We start from the raw sequence: 24,741 nt of genomic DNA on the forward strand, positions 1-24,741 counted from the left end.
GTATTAAAATCCGCGTGAAGAATTTTCTCGGGGCATGTTAGTTGCACGCTTTTGACACGGTTTCTCACGTAATAGAAGTATAGTTCACAGTAGAAATTAACAAGTTAGGAAGAATCTGTGACAGTAAGTTGAATAAATGCTAACTTTCTTACATGAGGAAAGGAAGTTTATTGGAAAAATAATTTTTTTTTTTGATGAGGCCTTTCCCCTTAAACTGAAAACTGAAAACGAAGCGGTTTCTGGCGTAGTAAGAAAAGTGGTATGTGACGGGAAAATCTTTTACATGATTTGTGGTTTCAGAGAGAGCAACGTCTACACTCCTTCACTGTTTGAAGGGATAACAGCACACAAGGTAGTGTCGGAAAACGCTTTAACGGCAATCGATGGTGAGTGTGATCCATTATCCCGTACGCTCTTGAAAGATGATGGCATACTATTGTACAACCGTAAGTTATTGACAAATTTCTCAATGACTTGCTTATGTGTCTAGGGCTACATCGAAGCTTGGTCCACTTTACAGTCGTATCTGCACAGACGTCCTTCCTTTGGTAATGCCCTTGAGTAAATATACACTATAGAACTTTTCCCCCAAAAGTGACCGGTTACATTGAATATTATCGAAACGTAGAATGGCTTTGCAGTTAAGGATGTTACCTGCGAATGTTACCTAAGACATGCTGCAGCACGTTTATCGGGACAGTATGTCTTTGTGGTGTGGCTGCTAAGATATCAACTGAAACTACATTCCACAGTAAGGAGTGTAATGTGAGATATTGTAATTTTACGGCATTCCTACAAAACTGGTTTACCATAACCTGAAAAGAAAACTAAGAGAGCAGGAACGTTGTATATCCGTGAATAAAGCATCATGTGTAATTTAACCAGCAAAAATGAGGAGCTGTTTGAACACCGAAGCAGCAGCAACATCAGGATTTATCTATTGGCAATAACGGTGGGAGGGGCTGGCGACATGCTGGTGTTTACGTTTTATTTAGGATCTGATAAGGGATTACAATTTCAGTCATTATTGTTCGAATGAGTCAATACACTGTGTGACCAAAAGTACCCGGACACCTAGGTGAAAATGACTTACATATTCGTGGCACCCTCCGTGGGTAATGCAGGAATTCAATATGGGTTTGACCCACCCTTAGCGGTGATTACAGCTTCCACTTTCGCAAGCATACGTCAATCAGGTGCTGGATGGTTTCTTGGGGAATGGCAGCCCATTCTTCACAGAGTGCTGCACTGAGGACAGACATCGATGTAGGTCGGTGAGGCCTGGCATGGAGTCGGCCTTCCAAAACACCAAAAAGGTGTTTCATTGGTTTCTGTGCAGGCCAGTCCATTACAGGGATGTTATTGCCGTAACCACTCCGCCACATGATCGTGTTGAAAGATGTAGTCGCCATCCCCGAATTGCTCTTCACCAGTGGTAAGCAAGAATGTGCTTAAAACGTCAGTGTAGGCCTATTCTGGGATAGTGCCACGCAAAACAACAAGGGGTGCAAGCCCCCTCCATGAAAAAACGACCCACCATAACACCATCACCGTCGAATTTTACTGTCTGCACTACACACGCTGGCAGATGACGTTCACTGGACATTCGCCACATCCACACCCTGCCATCAGATCGTCACGTTGTATACCGCGATTTATCACTGCACACAATGTTTTTCCACTGATCAATCGTCCAATGTTTACGCTCTTTACACCAAGCTAGGCGGCGTTTGGCATTTACTGGCGTGATGTGTGGCTTTTGAGCAGCCGTTCCACAATGAAGTCCAAGTTTTCTCACCTCCTGCTTAACTGTCATAGTACTTGACGTGGATCCTGATGCAGTTTGGGATTTATGTGTGATAATCTGGTTCGATGTCTGTCTATTACACGTAACTACCCTCTTCAACTGTCGGCGGTTGCTGTCAGTCAACAGACGAGTTTAGCCTGTACTCTTTTGTGCTGTAAGTGACACCTCACGTTTACACTTCACTATCCCATCGGAAACAGTGGACCTTGGAATGTTCAGGAGTGTGGAAATCTCGCGTACAGACATATGACAAAAGTGACACACAATCAACAGACCACACTCGAAGTCAATGTGTTCTACGGAGCGCCACATTCTGCACTCTAACGATGCCTAAGGACTACTGAGGTCGCTAATATGGAGGACGTGGCAGTTGGTGGCAGCACAAAGCACCTAATATAAAAAACATATGTCTTGGGAGGGGGGGGGGGGGGTCCGGATACTTTTGTTCACATACTGTGTCTCGTCTTGCTGGAGGGGGCCAAAGAAATTATTTCGATGTGGAGAAATGTTCGAAAATGGAATGTAACGATCTATTTTAGTTTTGTTAATCTAATGATACGTATTTCAAGGAGCAGTACTTTATATGAAAGTGGTAGTGTTCAATTATAGTGCTCTCAAACATCAATTAATTCAGAAATATGACAGCAGGCACACTGGACAAAAATTCTTTGGTACCTCCAGGGAATATCTCACTAATGAATATTGATGAAACCCCCAGTTCGGTGACGCAAAGAGCCTACGAGTTACTTAAGACATACAGTAACCAGCCGAAACCTCATACTGGTTTTCTAAAGACAAATTTCTGAAATGATGATTACTTCACTACGTCCGTTGTTCAAAGAAGTTTAAAACATATCTGCGGGATTAATTTCGGGTGATATAGCGGCCAGTCGAGATGTGATAGAGTGACAGAGTGTTCGTGAAACCAGGAAACTGAAAGTGCAGCTCTGCGATCACAGCTGTTGTTAATTTAACGACTAGTACGTTCACATCACATTCGTAATAAAGATGCAGGTGAAATGGATATATCTGGTCATCTTACTAAACTCTGCCATCTGGTGAGCAAGATATATGAGACAGGTGAAATACCCTTAGATCTCAAGAAGAATATTATAATTCCAATCCTAAAGATAGCAAGTGTTGACAGGTGTGAAAATTACAGAACTATCAATTCAGTAAGACACGGCTGCAAAATACTAACAGGAATTCTTCACAGACGAATGGAGAAACTAGTAGGAACCGACATCGGTAAGATTGGTTTGGGTTCCGTAGAAATGTTGAGACACGTGTGGCAATACTGGCGCTACGATGTATCTTAGAAGATAGATTAAGGAAAAGCAAACCTATGTTTCTAGAATTTGTAGACTTGGAGAAAGCTTTCGACAATGTTGACTGGAATACTCTCTTTCAAGTTCTGAAGGTGGCATGGGTCACATACAGGGAGTGAAAGGCCATTTACAATTTGTAAAGAAACCACATCGCATTTATAAGAGACGAGACGGACGAAAGTGAGTCAGTGGTTGAGAAGGGAGTGACTCAGGGTTGTAGCCTATCTCCGATGTTATTCAATCTCTATATTGAGCAAGCAATAAGGGAAACACAAAATAAAATTAGAGTAGGAATTAAAACCCATTGAGAATAAATAAAAACTTTGAGGTTTGCCGACGACACTGTAATTCTGACAGAGACAACTAAGGATATGGAAGATCAGTTGAACGTAATGGACAGTGTGTTGAAAGGAGGCTATAAGACGAATATCAACAAAAGCAAAACGACTATAATGGAATACAGACGAATTAATTCAGGTGATGCTGAGGGAATTAGATTATGAACTGAGATACTTAAAGCAGTAGATGAGTTTCGATATCTGGGGAGCTAAATAACTGATGATGGTCGAAGTAGAGAGGATATAAAACCCAGAATGGCAATGGCTAGGAAAGCATTTCTGAAGATGAGAAATATGTTGATATGGAGTATAGTTTTAAGTGTCAGAGAGTCTTTTCTGGAAGTACACTCCTGGAAATGGAAAAAAGAACACATTGACACCGGTGTGTCAGACCCACCATACTTGCTCTGGACACTGCGAGAGGGCTGTACAAGCAATGATCACACGCACGGCACAGCGGACACACCAGGAACCGCGGTGTTGGCCGTCGAATGGCGCTAGCTGCGCAGCATTTGTGCACCGCCGCCGTCAGTGTCAGCCAGTTTGCCGTGGCATACGGAGCTCCATCGCAGTCTTTAACACTGGTAGCATGCCGCGACAGCGTGGACGTGAACCGTATGTGCAGTTGACGGACTTTGAGCGAGGGCGTATAGTGGGCATGCGGGAGGATGGGTGGACGTACCGCCGAATTGCCCAACACGTGGGGCGTGAGGTCTCCACAGTACATCGATGTTGTCGCCAGTGGTCGAGGAAGGTGCACGTGCCAATCGACCTGTGACCGGACCGCAGCGACGCACGGATGCACGCCAAGACCGTAGGATCCTACGCAGTGCCGTAGGGGACCGCACCGCCACTTCCCAGCAAATTAGGGACACTGTTGCTCCTGGGGTATCGGCGAGGACCATTCGCAACCGTCTCCATGAAGCTGGGCTACGGTCCCGCACACCGTTAGGCCGTCTTCCGCTCACGCCCCAACATCATGCAGCCCGCCTCCAGTGGAGTCGTGACAGGCGTGAATGGAGGGACGAATGGAGACGTGTCGTCTTCAGCGATGAGAGTCGCTTCTGCCTTGGTGCCAAGGTGGTCGTATGCGTGTTTGGCGCCGTGCAGGTGAGCGCCACAATCAGGACTGCATACGACCGAGGCACACAGGGCCAACACCCGGCATCATGGTGTGGGGAGCGATCTCCTACACTGGCCGTACACCACTGGTGATCGTCGAGGGGACACTGAATAGTGCACGGTACATCCAAACCGTCATCGAACCCATCGTTCTACCATTCCTACACCGGCAAGGGAACTTGCTGTTCCAACAGGACAATGCACGTCCGCATGTATCCCGTGCCACCCAACGTGCTCCAGAAGGTGTAAGTCAACTACCCTGGCCAGCAAGATCTCCGGATCTGTCCCCCATTGAGCATGTTTGGGACTGGATGAAGCGTCGTCTCACGCGGTCTGCACGTCCAGCACGAACGCTGGTCCAACTGAGGCGCAAGGTGGAAATGGCATGGTAAGCCGTTCCACAGGACTACATCCAGCATCTCTACGATCGTCTCCATGGGAGAATAGCAGCCTGCAGTGCTGCGAAAGGTGGATATACACTGTACTAGTGCCGACATTGTGCATGCTCTGTTGCCTGTGTCTATGTGCCTGTGGTTCTGTCAGTGTGATCATGTGATGTATCTGACCCCAGGAATGTGTCAATAAAGTTTCCCCTTCCTGGGACAATGAATTCACGGTGTTCTTATTTCAATTTCCAGGAGTGTATTTTAATGGAATGTAGCCATGTATGGAAGTGAAACGTGGGCGATAAATAGTTAAGACAGGAAGATAATAGAAGCTTTCGAAATGTGGTGCTATAGATGAATGCTGAAGTTTAGATGGGTACAACACGTAGCTAATGAGGAGGTTCTGAATAGAACTGGGGAGAAGAGGAATTTGTGGCACAACTTGACTAGAAGAAGGAATCAGTTGGTTAGTCAAGCTCTGAGGCATCCAGGTGTCACCAGTTTGGTATTGGGGGGAAGTGTGGAGGGTAAAAATCTTAGTGGGAGAGCCAGGTGGGGATACAGTAAACACATTTAGTTAGATGTAGGTTGCAGTAGTAACTCTGAGACGAATAAGGTTGCACAGGATAGAGTAGCATGGGGAGCTGTATCAAAACAGTCTCTGGACTGAAGACCAAAACAACAACAGGAATATTTTCTTACTCACAAACTCCTCAAAATGATGAAAGAAAAAAGGTTATTTCTTACTACAATTCCGCTACTGATGTAGAAAATTGTTGCATCAGGCATGCTGATTTAATTCATTACTTATTTACTCTTATATCTATTCGCGAAACAATTCACAGACAACATCCACACTACCATTGAATGTGACACGAAAATTGTACAATTGTGCGACCCATACTTCAGGAAATAAGACGTTTTAAACACCGAGATGCGTGAAAAACTGCAACGTCATGTATGACGTTTGCGTTTTTCAATCTTTGCTAATAACTCTATTCGAACACATTTCGCAATCAGTATGCACAAATACCACTGTATCTACTTGCGAAATTATACAACTGTCTGTCATAATGCCTCGTGAAAACGAAAGTGAAAGTCAATGGCGATACAGACAGAGGTGGTATGTGTACAGAAATGTGTGAAATATGTTAAACACATATGAAACACTCGCGTATGTGGCATGTGGATACATGGTTAAACCCACGGCTAAAGAGCTCCGCCTAAACTCCTGGATCTTTTAACCAACTTAGTACACATGTTAATTACTACCTAGAAAGATATCTTGTGAGGATAACAACCAGCAACTTCCTATTGGGGTGGGGGCGATAAGGTGGAGAGGGAAGCAGGGGGACGAGATAGACAGAGAGGGGAAAGGAGCAGATGGACTCTGATAGCACAGATAGGGCAATAAGGAGAAAGAGAAGGAGGGATGTGGACTGAGAGATGGAGGAGGAGGAAATGGACAAAAGGACAGGGCATGAGAAGATAGACTTAATGTGGGAACGAGGGTATGGACAGAGGGAGAAGGATAAGATGGACATAGGGGGAGGAGCCTATGGGCATAGGGAAAAGAAATATTAGGTGGACAGGAAAAGAAATATTAGGTGACGGCCTGAGAGAGGACATGAGGAAATGGACAGGAAATAGGGGGTGAAAAAGGTGGATTGAGAGAGGAAATGGAGGAGATGCATGGAGGGGTGAGGACGAGTTGGAGGAGAGATGGGGTGCAGGAAATGGACAGAGAAAGAAAACAGGAGGCAGACACAGAAGGGAGGTAGGTGGAGATGAATAGCGAAGGTTGAGGAGGGGTTGGACAGAAAGAGGGGAGTTGAGATTGACTGTAGGATACAGAGGGAGGGAAGATAATATGGATAAAGAGAGAGGGGGGTTAGAATAAAGTTTCAGAAGAGTTATAAAGTTCCACAAGGCTAGGCACTCAGCTAGTCACTTAATAAATGCAAGGCCTCCGGTCTAGAAAGAATACCAGGCAGGTTCCTGTCATTGCTGATAAAATAACTCCACACTTAGCAATGATATATAACCGTTCCTCCATCTAAAGATCAGTACAAAGAGACTGGAAAGTGACACAAACACTCCAGTATCCAAGTCAGAAAATAAGAGTAATCCGCTGCATTACAGTCCCATATCGCTAACGTCTATTTGAAGTAGGATTTTGGAACGTACACTGTGTTCAAACATCATGAATTACCTCGAAGAAAACGAGTTATTGACAAACAGCCGACATGGTTGCAGAATATAAAAATAAAATATTATAAAAGCGTTCTTGAGGATCGCAACTGCTCAGGAACAATGAGTGCTGTCGACAGGGATGCCAAATTTATTAGATAGTTTTAGATTTCCAGGAGTGTTTAGACTCCTTCCTGAAAGCGACTTCTAATGACATTTCATTCCTACTGAGTATCGTCTGAGTTGTGTGACTTGATTCGTGATTTCCTGTCAAAATGGTTATTCTTTGTAGTAATTGACGCAAAGCCATCAAGTACAACAGAAGGAATATTTTGCGTTCCCCAAGGAAATATTGCAGGCCCTCTGCTGTCCATGCTCTACACAAACGAATTCCGATAAAAACTAAGCAGCTGTACTAGACTATCTACATTTGATGCTCTCATTTACTGCCTTGTAAAATCATCAGATCTACAAACTAATTGCAAAACGAATTTCATAAAATCTTTGTATTGTGCTAAATGTTGCGATTGAGACTAAATAGTGAAAAATAATAAGTCAATCGTATGAGTATTAAATGGAATCTGCAGAATTTCGGTTATACTATAAGTTACATAAATCTGTTGCCTCTAAATTCAACTAATTATTTAGCGATTGCAGTGACGAATGACATAACTTATAATAATCATATAAATAGTAGTGTGGAGAAAGGATACCAAAGACTGCAATTTATTGTCAGAACACTTAGATAATACGTGGAGGTATGTACCGTCTATGCAACTAAATGAAGGCAGTTTGTTTGTTGCTATACTCGTTTCGCTTCATTTATTTGGGAAGCATCAACAGTGTCCTGAAAAACATGTTTCTTTTTATACATACAATAAACGTATTATTTGATAGATATTATATGTTGATATATTTAATTTTGTCGTGTTTTCTCTTGCTTTTTAGGTAAGAAGCAAGTTTTGTAGCGGACATTTAGTATTGTCAATGCATCGTTCGTTGTTACTAACGATTTCCACCGCTGTTAACACATTTTTGTGTCCCTGGAGATGTATTTGTTGTTCTTCATACTCCAACTGGCCAATTTCTGGCGTTGTTTCATACACACTTGTCACATCGCATGTTTCACATTTACTTCCATTTGGTGATCAACATCCGTGTGTTTTCCGTATGTCGTGTTGCCAACTGTTGTTGTGTCTTTGTCTTTGTCTTTTGTTTCTGTTGTATTTGATGTTTTTCATTTGTTGTGTGTGTGGGCGTGTGTGTGGACTCTGCTGTACTCTTCCTGTTTTAAAAAATAAATATGAGTATGTGTGTGTGTGTGTGGGGGGGGGGGGGGGGTGGGGGGGTGGATGTATGTGGGTGTAATTAGCTGAATGCAGATGTGTTATTATTTCTATTTTTTTTATAAATATGGGTTTAGTAGCATGTGTTTTGCTGTGCACAAATGTTTTTTTCTGTATAAATATGAGTTTATGAGGGTGTTTTTTACTGTGTACAAATATTTTTTTAGATAAATATGGGTTTATGAGTGTGTGTGTGTGTGTGTGTGTGTGTGTGTGTGTGTGTGTGTGTATGGGTGGTTGTGTGGGTTGAGTGTGGGTGTAATTTTCTGTGAGCAATTGTATTATTATAATTTTTTATTTTTATTAACAAGCAGGAGAATGTGTGTGTGTGTGTGAGAGTGTGTGTGTGTAATTTTCTGTGTCAAATGTACTATATTACTAAATATCAGTTAATGTGTCGTGTGTGTGTGTGTGTGTTTGTGTGTGTGTGTGTGTGTGTGTGTAAGGGGGGGACAGAAAAGAGGGGAATGAGATTAATTAATTATTGATCCTGGTATCCTGGTTGCTTTTCGGTTTGTTATTGTTTTGGTGTCTAGCTTGATGAGGGAGTTATTGTTTATAAAGATTTGGTCATGGAGTACCTTCTTTCCAATGCAATGTCTCTTTTTATGTGAAAGTTTTCTTAAAATCTGATGAGCTTTTTCTTGTGTTTATTCACTCTGATAACTGTCATGTCACATTCCATGTTGGCTGGTTCATGCCCATGTTTTACCAGGTGTTCAGCAAAGGTCAAAGAACTGTTACATATTTCCAACTTCTTATATGTTCTTTATGTTTAGTTTTAAGGTTCCCACTTCTCATCCACAGAGTCTTGGCACTCTAGCTGGTATACACCTGCTCAATGGTATTTCTCTGGTTTTTCTGTTGTTTGTAAATACAACTGGAGTTTGTTTCCTGTCCTTTAAGCTATATGAATCCTTGTTTCTTTGGTATATTTGCTGTTTTGTGTGTTTCTTTTTGTTTGTATATAAGAGTGTACCATTTTTTCTGTTATTCATGTCTGAGTGTTATTGCTTTGTGTTTCCATATGCACTGTAGTGTCTGTGAGGTTCTGTGCTCTCTGTTTGTTTTGATTTTCCTTTTCGTTTTGTTTTACTTTTATGATAGAGTTTTTGTACTATATGGGTTTTGTAACAATTGTTTGTGGCTGTGTGTTTTATTGTTTGTTACTCTTTTTCATAATTTCCTTTGCTGAGTGGGATGTTATTTAGCATGTACAACATGTGTTGTAGGGCCACTAGATTTAGATTTTACTGGTGGTTGGATGATGCATTTATGATTATGTTTGTGGCTGATGGCTCTCCAAAGATGTCAAATGTGTGTTTATTGTTCTGTCTCCTTATTTTTATGTCCAAGAAATGTATTTGATTTTGGGTTTCTTTTTTCGAAGATAGCTTGAATATTTTTATGTATGTTGTTTATAGCTGTGTAAAGTTTATCAATTTTCTCTATTGGCTCATCTGCCATACTGATTATGTTGTCCACATATCTGTACCTGTAAACAATTTTGTATCCTTTCCTTGTGGTGACTGTATTAAAGGTTGTGTAAGCAATGTGGTTGATGAATATGTTTGCCAGGGATCCTGAAACTGAGGATAACATTGGAAGCCAGTCTTCCCCAAGTTAAATTGTTTTCAAATTGGAAGTAATTTAGTGATTTGATTGCTTTCAGGGTTCAATTTATTTCATGAATATTTTCTGCACGTAGTTTGTCGTAAGTCAGTAAGTATTCTTCAATTAGTTTTATTGTGTATGTAGTGGTTATTGAGGTGTATATGTTATCGATGTCAAAAAAGGTGAGTGATGCTGTTTGTGTGATGTGTAATTCCTCTGTTTGTGTTATGAGTTCATTTGTGTTTTTCACTATACTGCTGCTTTTCATTTCATAATGTTGCATTATGATTTTGTTCGTGTGTGTTGCCACTTGGTATGATGGTGCATTCATGACATCAGTAACAGGCCTCAATGGAATGTGGAATTCGTGAATTCAGGTTGGCTTCTGAGTGTTGGTGCTGTTGGGTTCTACTGTGTGATTTGTTTATCTGTGAGTATGTGACCAATCACTTTGAGGTTGTCTTTTATGTATGTCTGGAAGTATGCTGTGGGATCAGATTTTAGTTCTGTGATATTGTTAGACGAGATGATTTCCTTAGTTTTTTCTATATATTGTTCTTTATTGATCAGTACTTTGCTGTTCCTTGTATCAGATCCTATGAGTATGATGTTGTCAGCTTGTAGTTATTCTTTTAATTTCCTAGTGGTGCTGTTTTTTATTTGAAGTTTACTGTTTTGTTATTCCTTTGACATGGTGATTATGTTATTTATTTATTTCTTCACTAGTTCTAGTGTTAGTCCATTATTTGTAGTGTCATTTACTTTTTTCTATTCCTCTTTCAGGATGTTTTCTGATTCTTCAATCAAGTTTTCTATCTAGTGGTTATCTACTTTTGTACTGATGTTGTGTTTGAGCCCTTTCTCTAAGAGCTGTGTTTCTTTATCTGCTAATTATGTCTATGAGGTTGATTAATTTTGGGTGAAATTTGTTCTGATGGGTATGGTGCAATTTTCTATCTGGATATTTTTGTAAGTGGTAGTTCTGATTTTTCGTTTTTGTTTGTTTTGTGTGTATTGGAATGTTCTTGCTGTGGTGTGTTCAGTTTTTGGGTTGCTAATAAACGCCGATACCTCGATATGTACATCATATAAATTCCTATTAAGTATGATTTCTTAGTATAAAGGGAATTGATTTCATTTTTAACCACTTTTTTTTTTTTTTTTTTGCAAATGATTTCGTTCTCTGTGCTACCAAAAAGTCGTCTATGACTTTTACATTACCATAACTCGGTATTACATTATTTAATTTACATTTCTGGTTGAATTTAATGTGTTGGATGGTCTTGTGGAGTCTGAGATGGATATTCTTGAAACTGTTGTATAATTTGACGGGAAATGTCTGATGTAACTGTATTATCCTCATTGTTATAAGTTTTCCATAATTCCCTTTGGTGCTCTAAATCCGTGGAGGTATGTACCGTATATGCATCCGAATGAAAGCTGTTTGTTGCTTTATGCGTTTCGCTCCATTTTTTTGGAGAAGGATCATCAGTGGCCTGAAACACATCTTGTAGAACTTAAATTATATAAAAAGAAATATAATAATAATAATAATAATAATAATACTTAAAAATTACTGACCCTACGAAATATGGTACACAGGCTATATACCATCCCACTCACCAAAGAAAATTATGAAAAAGAGTTACAAAGAATACAACTCATAGCCACAAACAATTGTTAGCTGTAACCCATATAGTACAAAACATCAATCAAAAAATTTAAACACAGCTAAAGAAAAATCAAAACAAGCGGAAAGCAAAGATCCCCACAGGCCTGCAAACACAGGCCAATATCACTCATGACACACACGCATAAACTACTATTTCTAATAATAATAATAATAATAATAATAATAATAATAATAATAATAATAATAATAATTAATGACACATACAACACAGAACAAAATTATAAATGATGATCAAAAAAGCTGCTGCAAAGGAGCACGAGGATGTAAAGAGCAACAGATAATAGATACAGAGGTGACATATCAAGCTAAAGCTAAACAAAGGTCCCTACACTACGCATACATTGATTACCAAAAAGCCTTTGATAGTGTACCCCACTCATGGTTACTACAGATATTGGAAATACACAAAGTAGATCCTAAATTGATACAGTTTCTAAACATAGTAATGAAAAACTGGAAAACCACACTTAATATCCAAACAAATTCAGATAACATCACATCACAGCCAATACAGATTAAGCGTGGAATATACCAAGGAAACTCATTAAGTCCTTTCTGGTTCTGTCTTGCTCTGAACCCACTATCCAACATGCTAAATAATACAAATTATGGATACAATATTACTGGAACACACCAACACGAAATCACACATTTGCTATACATGGATGATCTAAAACTACTGGCAGCAACAAATCAACAACTCAACCAACTACTAAAGATAACAGAAGTATTCAGCAATGATATAAATATGGCTTTTGGAACAGACAAATGTAAGAAAAATAGCATAGTCAAGGGAAAACACACTAAACAAGAAGATTACATATTGGATAACCACAGCGACTGCATAGAAGCGATGGAAAAAACAGATGCCTATAAATATCTAGGATACAGACAAAAAATAGGAATAGATAATACACATATTAAAGAAGAACTAAAAGAAAAATATAGCCAAAGACTAACAAAAATACTGAAAACAGAATTGACAGCAAGAAACAAGACAAGAGCTATAAATACTTATGCTATACCAGTATTGACCTACTCATTTGGAGTAGTGAAATGGAGTGACACAGACCTAGAAGCACTCAATACACTTACACGATCACAATGCCACAAATATAGAACACATCACATACATTCAGCAACAGAAAGATTCACATTAAGCAGAAAGGAAGGTGGAAGGGGAGTTATAGATATAAAAAAACCTACATTATGGACAGGTAGACAATTTAAGAAAATTCTTTCTAGAACGAGCAGAAACTAGCAAAATACACAAAGCAATCACTCATATAAATACATCAGCTACACCATTGCAATTTCATAACCACTTCTACAACCCTTTAGACCACATAACATCAACAGATACAAAGAAAGTAAATTGGAAAAAGAAAACACTACATGGCAAGCACCCGTATCATCTAACACAGCCACACATAGATCAAGACGCATCCAACACATGGCTAAGAAAAGGCAATATATACAGTGAGATGGAAGGATTCATGATTGCAATACAGGATCAAACAATAAACACCAGATATTACAGCAAGCATATTATTAAAGATCCCAATACCACAACAGATAAATGCAGACTTTGCAAACAACAAATAGAAACAGTAGATCACATCACAAGCGGATGTACAATACTAGCAAATACAGAATACCCCAGAAGACATGACAATGTAGCAAAAATAATACATCAACAACTTGCCATAAAACATAAACTAATAAAACAACACGTTCCCACATACAAGTACACACCACAAAATGTACTGGAGAATGATGACTACAAATTATACTGGAACAGAACGATTATAACAGATAAAACAACACCACATAACAAACCTGACATCATACTCACCAATAAAAGGAAGAAATTAACACAACTAATTGAAATATCCATACCCAACACAACAAATATACAGAAGAAAACAGGAGAAAAAATTGAAAAATGCATCCAACTGGCTGAGGAAGCCAAGGACATGTGGCATCAGGATAAAGTCGACACTATACCAATTATACTATCAACTACAGGAGTAATACCTCACAATATCCACCAGTACATCAATGCAATACAGCTACATCCAAACATATATATACAACTACAAAAATCTGTAATTATTGATACATGTTCAATGACCCGAAAGTTCCTAAATGCAATATAACATATACCGTACAGTTAAAAGGAAGTCACGCTTGATCAAGGTCCACGTCACTGTCCATTTTTGACCAGACATTACGTCTGAGAATAGAAAGAAAGAAATAATAATAATAATAATAATAATAACAATACATTTGCACACAGCCAAGTACACACCTACACACAAACACACACACACACACACACACACACACACACACACACACACACATACACACACACACACACACACACACACACAAACACACAAATTTATATTAATAAAAAAGAAAAGAAATATTAATAATTGTGATAACACCTTTGCATACAGCAAATTACACACAAAAACACACACACCCACACACCCATACCCACCCACCCACCTACCCACACACACACACACACACACAAACACACACACACATACACACATGCACATACCCCACAATCAGATACACATACGTAAACTCATATTTATTTTAAAAATATACATCAGAATACACACAAACACACACACACACACACAACAAATGACAAACACACACACACACACACACACACACACACACACACACATACATACACACACACACACACACACACACACACACACACACACACAAACACACACATTTATATTTATAAAAAAGGAATGTAATATTCATAATAGTAATAACACCTTTGCATATAGCAAATTACACACAAAAACACACACACCCACACTCCCATACCCACCGTGACACACACACACACACCCACACCCACACACATACACACATGCACATACCCCCAATCTCATACACAAAGGTATACTCATATTTATTTTAAAAATATACATCAGAATACACACACACACACACACACAAAACAAATGAAAAACATCAAACACAACAGAAACAAAAGACAGATAAGCACACAACAACAGTTGGCAACACTACACACCGAAAACACACATATGTTGATCACCAAATGGAAGTAAAAGTGAAACATGCGATGTGACAAGTGTGTATGGAACAACGCCAGAAATCGACCAGCTGGGGAATGAAGAACAACATATACGTCTCTAGGGGCACAAAAATGTGTTAACAGTGTTGGAAATGGTTAGTAACAACGAACGATACACTGACAGTACTAACTTTTGTTACAAAAGTTGCTTCTTACCTGAAAAGCAAGAGAAAAACACGACAAAATGAAATATATCATAATATATCTATCACATGATAAGTTTATTGTATGTATAAAAAGAAACATGTATTTCAGGACCGTGTTGATGCTACCCAAATAAATAGACGGTACCTACTCTCACGAATTTAGAGCAACTAAGAGATAGACGGAAAATAGATAAAAATGACTTAGATAATCCTACATGTCTGCGGAAGAGACTGCTTACACTATGCTTTTCCTCCCTCTCGTGGAATATTGCAATACAGTGTGTAATCCGTATTACATAGGACTGTCAGAGGATATCAAAAAGAGAAGCTTGTTTTGTCTTATTGTGAAATAAGGGACAGAATACCACAAACACGATGTGTGAAGCGGGGTGGCAATTTTTAAACAAAGACGGTTTCCGTTGAGGCACGATATGCTCACTAAGTTTCAATCACCAACTTTCTTCCCTGGGAGTGCGAAAATATATAGCTGGCCTCCACCTATATAGGGAGAAATGATCATCATAAATATAAGGGGAATCAAAGTTCGTACGGGGAGATTTAAGTGTTAGTTTTTTCTGCGCGCAGTACAATTTTCAATTACAGAGTAATCACGTAGATGTAAACGCGTGTTACATAACTCAAAGTGTTTGAGAAACTTAAAGATACATTCTAGGATTTTACTTTGATAGCGACAGATCGTTGCATGCGGAGTTGAGGTTGTGGCTCAGTCAAAATGTCATATCCTACATGACGGTATCAACAAATTTTTAACTCGCTCATAGAAATGTGATGGTCGCCAGGATGGCTTTTTTTAAAAATAAGTATGTGGACTGAAGAGTAAATATGTAGAGCGTTAATAAGATTTGCTTTATTTACAAAGCTTAAAATGTTTCCTCATAAAGAACTTTCCACATAAAGAACTCAGAGTCATTACTTTTCAGCATATCTTCGTTTAAACAAACGTACAAAAGGCAATATATTTGGCGATATGGTGAAAAGAACGTGGTTGCACTCTTTTTCACAGATTTGCCTGGCGTTAAATAGAATGAAGGCTCTAATCCTCATTTGACCATTATTATTTAAGTATACAGTGGTTTGCCTGAATTGTTCCTAATACGGCAGTCTACTTGCTTCATACTTGTTGATCTAGACTACGAATAATGTGTCAGTGTACAGAGATTGTGTTTTGTATTATTAAACTCTAATACCATGACATACCCTGACTCTTGTAATGTGATGCACGTGTAAATAAAACTACTGATACCACTACCAGACCACTAATTTAGGTGCCTACGTTGACACTGTAATGTGGCTGAAAATATTTGAAGACGTTTCACAATGGTCGACACAGATAATTATCTTTATGAAATCGGAACTGTGCGTAAATTATCATTTAGAAGATTTCTCTTACTTCTTGTAACGGGCAGTGCGTCAATTTCGAGAACTTATCGTCAAACTTAACCTATGGCAGATTTCACCGTCGATACGTCATAGACATCTGTGCGTTCGTCTCCGTGATAGTACCATCAGATTAGATGCTACAAGCAGTTGGATAATATGAAAAAATGCGCATAATAGCAGTTTCTCTCATGCACAGGTTAATGAAAATAATCAATTCCGGCCATCGGTTCCTTGTTTCGTAACACTCAGTCCTGTATTGTTTCTGTAAGTTTGGCTCTTAAGGTTTCGGACCTCCTCCATGGAGGCATTTGTAGCAACGTCTTGAGGTGGAAAATAGTAAACTCAGTATTATTATTTTTTCACGGGTTTTCGTGTGTAATGTTCACAGGTGTTTGGACTGAAGTTCCTTTTACTTGAGCGTACTGTGTGAAGAAGAAACAGCAGAGCCACCGCTAGAGCGAGAAGAATCATTCCGATGTTCTGACTTGGTATAGAAAACTTTTTCGTTCATGTGGAGTTGCCAGATCTGAAGGCGGATATGTAGATTGCTAGTACATTAATCTAATCAGTTGCAGATGTAACATCATTAAGTTGTACAGTCCACGAATGTAAAGAAGTCTTCTATCTCCCAAGTGTGTCGCATTTCCAGCTTTTACAAAATGCTGGGTTAATGAGGCCACGTAACATATTAATTTCATTCGTAAGTTTGTCATGTATGAGGGTGCGAAGATTTATGTATCAGATAAGAAGAAGATTATGACAGCTGATCAAGCATTCCTAAATAACTTCGTCTGTGACGTAACGACCGTTCACCACGAAATCTTAAAACATTTCACTTGAGCTGCAGTATTTGACAATTATAGATCGTTTTAGCAAGACATTCATCGTTTCATTCTCGTTTGAAATATCACCCTACTTTTTTAGACCATGTGTGTCTCCAGTCATATACATGCGGGCTTGAATATTGCAGCCGGGCCACCGACTGTTTGTTCGACCTCAACATGACACATTAACCTGAATCAGAACACGTTTTGAATTCTGTGTAAACACTTTCTCCAGACTTCCAGGCGATTTTTTTTTTTTTGTTGTAACGTTACCAATTGTTTGGCATGTTCTTGTAATGACGTTGGTCCACGCTGTTTCTGTATGCGTGCATAAGCCAACAGTTTCTGATGTATCCCTCCTTCTTACCTAATTAATTTCTCGTTAATATGGCTAGAGTTATTTCATTTTCCCTTATATTAGTACCTGATTTCCATATTTTGACAATGAGCAAGCTGCTTTTTTCAACTTGACCCAAGAACACGACCCTGTGTTCATTTGAAAAGTGCTCTGTACCTTCTAAGTGCGTATAATTTGAAACTCAGATTAACTTTTTAATTTACTACATTGCCCACTTAGACCACAGTAAATGGTGGAATAGAGTGAGCTTAGAAAGACAACCGCCGACCTTACGAAATCTACACCTAGAACGTTTAACGCTGCATCACATGTACGAATGTTCAGGCATGAATTGGTAAAGCCATCTTGATAATACAACCGTGTCGCTTGTTAAATATACCTTATGCTCATATCCGCGTTCCTCATGATCAGTTTGATGTGGTAGATACCGTCTACCGCGTGATGGGAAACATCTTGCCGCTAGTGATGTCACTGACTCGTAATTGTAATGATTTTTCTTAATGTTTTCGTTGTGAACCCATTGAATCTACTTGTTCATTTTGGCAGGGTTGAGCTCGGAAGTTTCCTTCAGGCTAGCGTTCGTACTGGGACTATTACCTACGAAACGCTCTGCGGATAGCCCCATTAGAACACCCGTAAACAATAAAGTAGCATATAAAGCTTTCGGCATGGTTAGTGACATGGAACGATTACCATGAGGGAGAGTCCGAAGTGAGCGCTGCATGCGGAATTCGAACACGAGTAACAGAAAAATTGTGTGATTTCTCACATTTAGAAAAGAGAAAATAATTCAGGCGAAAGAAAGACTGGATACCAACACATGGATGCTATGTATAAAAATTTGACATCATTGGTGTCACTGCATCTGTCAGATAAATAACATAAATTACAATATATGTCCACTGTTCGCATTAGTATTTTAGGGAAATGCGATAAAATAAATACGAGTGGCTCAGCAGACCTGGAAACGCTTCCTATGTGCACCCTCATTGGTCATAGGACTGACGTGAGTCATGACGGGTTGCCGATTCTCAGAGGAAATTTCACGAAGTATAATAGCAATTAAACAAGGTAAACAAGGAATGAGTAGTCTCTTTATAAGTGATTCTCACGAAGTACCCTTCCGTACAAACAAACGACATTTGAGTGATTTATTTCCATTTCCCATTTGAATAACAAGATAACTTATTCCAGGATTATTTAAATTGGAAAGAAGACAACCATTGACCACCCTCTAATACGTACCCGATACTGTAAGCGGAGCGTATTTTGTCAACTATATCCACACCAGTCATATGTGCACTATACTAAGTTAAGATTTCAGGTTGTTTCTTGTCACCTGTACATTTATCAGTTCAATCACTCTAGTGTAAGCTTGAGAAGAGGCGGGCATTTTTCTTTTTACTTTTATTTTGAGTGGAAAAGATCTGTCTTTTTTAACTTCTGTCATCTCTTTAGGGATAAGCCATTTGTTTTTCTTTAGCATTCCAACACAATAACAAGCATGTTTCTCTGATAAACCTTGTAGAAGAGTGACATTACGCCCTGTGTTAGTTATGGGAGTAACAAAACTATGTACTATATCCCCGAACTTGTTATTACATTGGAATGGTCCCTCTGGTTGTTTACCAGGATAAATTTAGAGACTGATACAATTTTGGAGTCAACAACAGCAAATATTTTGATCTCATACTTGATGGTTTTGATGGAGTGACAGTAGATATGCCCCTCAATGCCGCTAGCTTTTCGTTAGTTGTGCCATCAGCGAGCTCTGCAGTTGTTTATAAACTTTTCATAGAAAACACAAATAGAAGCGGCGTCCTGCTCTCCTATTTACTATAACATCAGATCTCACAGTTTGCTCTAAGAATCGAAATCGAAAGACGAAAATCTTCGAACGGAAGACTTTTTTGCCAAATCCATCTGTATCACACAAATCTTCAAGATTGATACTCCCAACTTCATAATGTCCTGTCATGTATAAATGACCTATGAAGGCATTATTTCAGTCATATCGATACGGTCGGCGAACTTATGCAGTGAATAATGTGGACATATACTGTCAGTGTACTGATTCGTAAATCTAATAGTCACATCTGCCATGTCAACGTCTATGGAACACTGCCACATATGCACAATGTTACCAATATTTCTGGCGTTTCCAATTACACCTGGATGCCACTTCAGTAGGTTTTGCTTGGTGGTTCTCCGCTGCTGACTGTGAGAATTTTTTTTTCTTTTTTTAAAGTAAACTTGTCAGTTGCCTGCTTCCCGTGCTTCCGATGACAAACATAGAAACTCTGCTTTTCTTCTTCTTCTTCTTCTTCTTCTTCTTCTTCTTCAACAGCAGCATAGGTCACGTCTGTGCTGCTCTGCTGGCCGGCCGATGTGGCCGAGTGGTTCTAGGCCCTTCAGGCCCTTCAGTCTGAAACTGCGCGACCGCTACGGTCGCAGGTTCGAATCCTGCCTCTGGAATGGATGTGTGTGATGTCCTTAGCTCTACGTTCTAGGGGACTGATGACCTCAGATGTTAGGTCCCATACTGCTCTCAGGGCCATTTGAACCATTTTTTGAGCTGCTCTGCTCTTTCCAAACCTTTCTCCCAGTATTCAGTGTTCTCTGATGAATCCCTGTCGTAATCTTCCTCTTCTACAGCCGTATGAAGATGCTCTAGGCCGCACTTCATCCTCATCCACATCATCAAACAACATTTGGTAGACCCTTGCTACATCAGCTTGATTATTCAATTGAAAATATTTTTTCTGTAATGTCATTGTGATTCTGTGATCGAAGAAACTTAATACTTAGCTCATGTTTCCCTAAAATAATTTGAGTGAAAACATAAATAGAATTAAGAAGAAAACACTTACCATTTTTCTGTCGTCGTATGTGAGAGATACGCATGTTTCTGATTACGACTACCTTCATTTTAAAAGAGAGAAAATAGCAGCGCGGTGGACAATTGCTAATGTAATTAGAGTAAAATCACAACAATACAGTTATGAACAAAAATATAGATTGATCAGTAGTTCTTGCAAATTTGCTTTCGTCAAATCGGAGATATAGGAAGGCCGCTGAAAGCGACAACTTTTAATTCACAATGGCGCTACACTGTTGTTTGGCGCACCCTGGGTTAGCAAGAAAGGTGGGTGGGGAGTCTACACTCTCCCTGCAACAGCGCATGCTCTTAGATAAAGAAGTCAGTGTGTATCTGAGAGATACGAGAATAGCATTCAAGTGTTACAATTACGCAGAATGTGGATACTGTTATAGGTGTAAAAATGAGAAATTCATATATTTAAAATAATATTACGAATAACTGGAAAGGTAAGTCGCTAATACATTCTTCACAAAAGGTATTCAGCACATATGAGACCAACAGATCTATCGGAAGGGTATTTGAGGTTTCAAAGAAAAGTTAGTGCAGCAGCTGATATAAGAAGTTCCAAGTTCTGGTGTAAGCAATAAGTTTAGGTTAATAAATGAGCAGATGTGTAGTGTTGTCAATGATTGAATAATTTGCTACAGGAATGTGAGAAGAGGGACTTAATGGTACAAACATATTATGGAATGTTTCTGAAGGGGAAGCTGACTAAGATAGTGTAAGATGATATACAATTAAAAAAGTGGTCTTGGTAGGAGACAAATAACAAAATATGCTCATAAAAACTGATGGAATTGTCAGTGGTGGAAGGAAGGAAATGATCAGTGGACCGTACATTGTATTACAAGAACCCTGGAAAGTAACAGCTATAGTAAAGTCAGTGGGAGATGAGGTGTGGCTTTCGGTAGCCCTGTTGCCAGTTTTCAACTGTGAAGCGTCTGTGTTTGCTGGCGAAAACGATGTTCCTATATATAGAGAGAACCACACTGAGGCCCTGCCATACAGGCGTACAGAATATCGCGTTATCTGACTGTTTGCGGTAGAAGCGCGAAACAGCCAGACCAAGCCCGCTTCGACTGTCAGGTACCTTCTATCCAACTCTAGTAGAATCTCATTCAGTTTCACAAGCAAGAAAAACCACAGAATATGGTCAGTGAAGAAAACAGAAATATAAAAATCATAGAAATCGTGACGGCAGACCAGATAATTCGTGACGAAATTCTTACCACAAAGGAGTATAAAAATATATGTTGAAGAGCAGTTAGCTTTTGAGGTGGCATTGTGAAACAATCCCTTAAAAGATAAATGTCCAACTAACGCACTTTTAAAGATGATCCACCAGTTACAGATGGAATAATTACAAACGAAGTGAAGTTCCAGTTTCCCCAACAATATCATTAGTTGCACTGTACAACAGGAACACAATATGTTTTCTAGACACAGTGAATGAATTTGTCTCTAATTTCGTTATCTTCGCCTGTTATGTTACGAATCAGTTAAATTCAGTAGAAACGTCTTTATTAGGTCAATACTGCGGGACCATATACGTCAGTTGCGTAAAATGTAGATGAAGCCAGTATTTGTAGTTTAAGCAATGTGAGGAGTGAATGTAGCACGAATTTCTAACGATTCCAAGAAATTGTACGGATGGAACTAAGTTGGAAGCCACTTTAGACTAAATGATTGATATCTATTAGCACAAAAAGTTTGAATGTGAATGTGAATGAGCTGTTTTGAAGCGTTTGAAAAGTCTCACGGACGTTCTATGATGATATATCTTCTAAGATTTTGAGATACTCAGATAGATAGACATACAGATTACAGCACGTTACAGAGATTATTTCTGAACAATGACTGAACCTGAAAAGATATTATTGTGCAAAAATGGAAAATCCTTCATAATTAATGCCTGCTTTTGGTTGCAAGCTATGGTGTAATTACTGCAGAAGAATTTGATGATCCAGCACTCTTGTCGTATCATCCTCATAATCAGCTATAGTACATATTCTGCTTTCTAAATGTATATACTAGAATATGTACAACGCATTGTGGTCTTCACCAACAGGCATTCATGCTGTTCATCCGTGTTTTGTGTTCTTTTAGCCATCTCTCATTAACTTGCCCTGTTGATCCTACCTTACCTCTAGAAATATAGGAAAGAATTTTCTTGCTGCTGCGGATACAAAACCTTCTCCCTTTCACCTTAATTTCGTATTTATCACGATATTAGTTCTGTATTACTACATTCCTTATTTTCTCTTAATAATTCTCCACATGTAATACTCAAGAATGCTATTCGTACGAAGTGTTCAAAGGCATAACTGGTAACACTTACGGATTATAAGCGCTTCATTTTTTTTTTTTTTCGCAACGTAATCGAAACTTACCTTGCTCAAGGCGCGCCTCGTCAGTTTCGGCCTTCTGTCTGTTTCTCCCACTATTCGTGCTGTCGTCGTCTTTGGTACTCGAAACAAAAATATCGCACTTTTGGGATATCTGAAACGTACAGTAACAATAAAAGGAGATCTGGAGGATTAAAATACAGGACACATTCTCTTGTAAGCTGGATTTAAAAACTGTTTAGAAACATCGAGCGTATCAATCATTATCTCATACTAAAATAAATCAATCATGAGATCTGAATTATGGTCTAAACTGTTCCCACGATAAGAATATTTGTTGAATAGTGCTGGTTGTTGCATAGTAATTTAAGAGGTTTTTTTCTTTAAGAAATAATTATTTTCATATTAGATACAGTAACACCAAACGAAAACATCTTTTACATGCAATAGCCACAATATCTGTAGAAAAGGAATAAGTAGTGAAATTGTGGAAAGCCGCGCGGAGTGGCCGTGTGGTCTCAGGCGTCATGTCACGGATTGCATGGCCTCTCCATCCGGAGGATCGAGTCCTCCCTCGGGCATGTGTGTGTGTGTGTGTGTGTTGGTCGTAGCATAAGTTAGTTTACGTAGTGTGCAAGTCTGGGGACCGATGACCTCAGCAGTTTGATCCTTTAGGAATTCACACACATTTGAACATTTATGAAATTGCGGAACAATAGGTGAAAATGGCTCAGATTAAAAAGGGAGTAATAAATTCATACGTTGCCTTTGCGTCGCTGGCATTTGTTACTTGAGCATAAGCACACAATTAAAAGAAATAACGTAATAAGTTCATTCCTCAGTTCTCAAAGTTAAAATCATTTGGGCAATATTCTCGTCAACGTAAATAGTGCATGAATTGATTGGAGTATTGTACAAATATTGAGAAATATTACTTGGGCACCATCTAATCACAATTGTATGAAACACAATTTTTGTGCCTTACGTGTTTGACGTGTATTGCAAGCCATCTTCAGTGCCCTGGAAAACGTACATATTTTTGTTTATACTAGCAACTTTACCTTTAGGACATTTTATATGTAGGTTAGGCTCAGTTCTGGCACTTTTTGTTTCTCTGTGGTGTAATAATATGTATTTCTAATCATTGATTTCGTGGATGTTGATCTACAATCTGTGTTCTCCTTCTTCCTTATAGCTGTTCTTCTTCTGGTAATTACATTTTTTATCGGATAATTTCAGTTTTTGCACTTCATAGTACTAGGAATTTATTACACATTTTGATTTTATGTTTTGCATGGTGTTGCCAACTGTTGATTGTTATTGCCTACCAGTGAAAGTTTTTTGTGGTGCCTGTGATATTTCTCTCTCTCTCTCTCTCTCTCTCTCTCTCTCTGTCTCCCTCCCTCTCAATCCCTCTCCTTCTCTCTTTCTCTCACGTAACAAAATAAAAGCAGTATACAGCGGATTAATACATGTGGGCCTTATGATTACACACGGAGCTAAAATTTTTATGCATACTCCTAACTGTAGAAGAGCAGAGGGAATATTTAAAAGAATTTTACCTATGATACAGGTGAAAGTCGATATTATTAGGGCATAGTAAAGATGTTAGATTTCACTTATTATGAAGAGTGTTTTTTTTGGTGGCCTCGATTTATGATTTACATTCAGCGGTAGCGTTTGCGATATCCTTGTATTCTTCGTTACCTTCGTCTTAAGGGTCTTATTGTCAAACGACACACAAATAGTAACTTGCACACTTCACTTGAACGTTAACTATCTCTAACAATAATTATAACCTTAAAGGCCGGTGAATTCCGCAG

The sequence above is a fragment of the Schistocerca cancellata genome, chromosome 8 (assembly GCF_023864275.1).
Source record: "Schistocerca cancellata isolate TAMUIC-IGC-003103 chromosome 8, iqSchCanc2.1, whole genome shotgun sequence".
Taxonomy (NCBI): domain Eukaryota; kingdom Metazoa; phylum Arthropoda; class Insecta; order Orthoptera; family Acrididae; genus Schistocerca; species Schistocerca cancellata.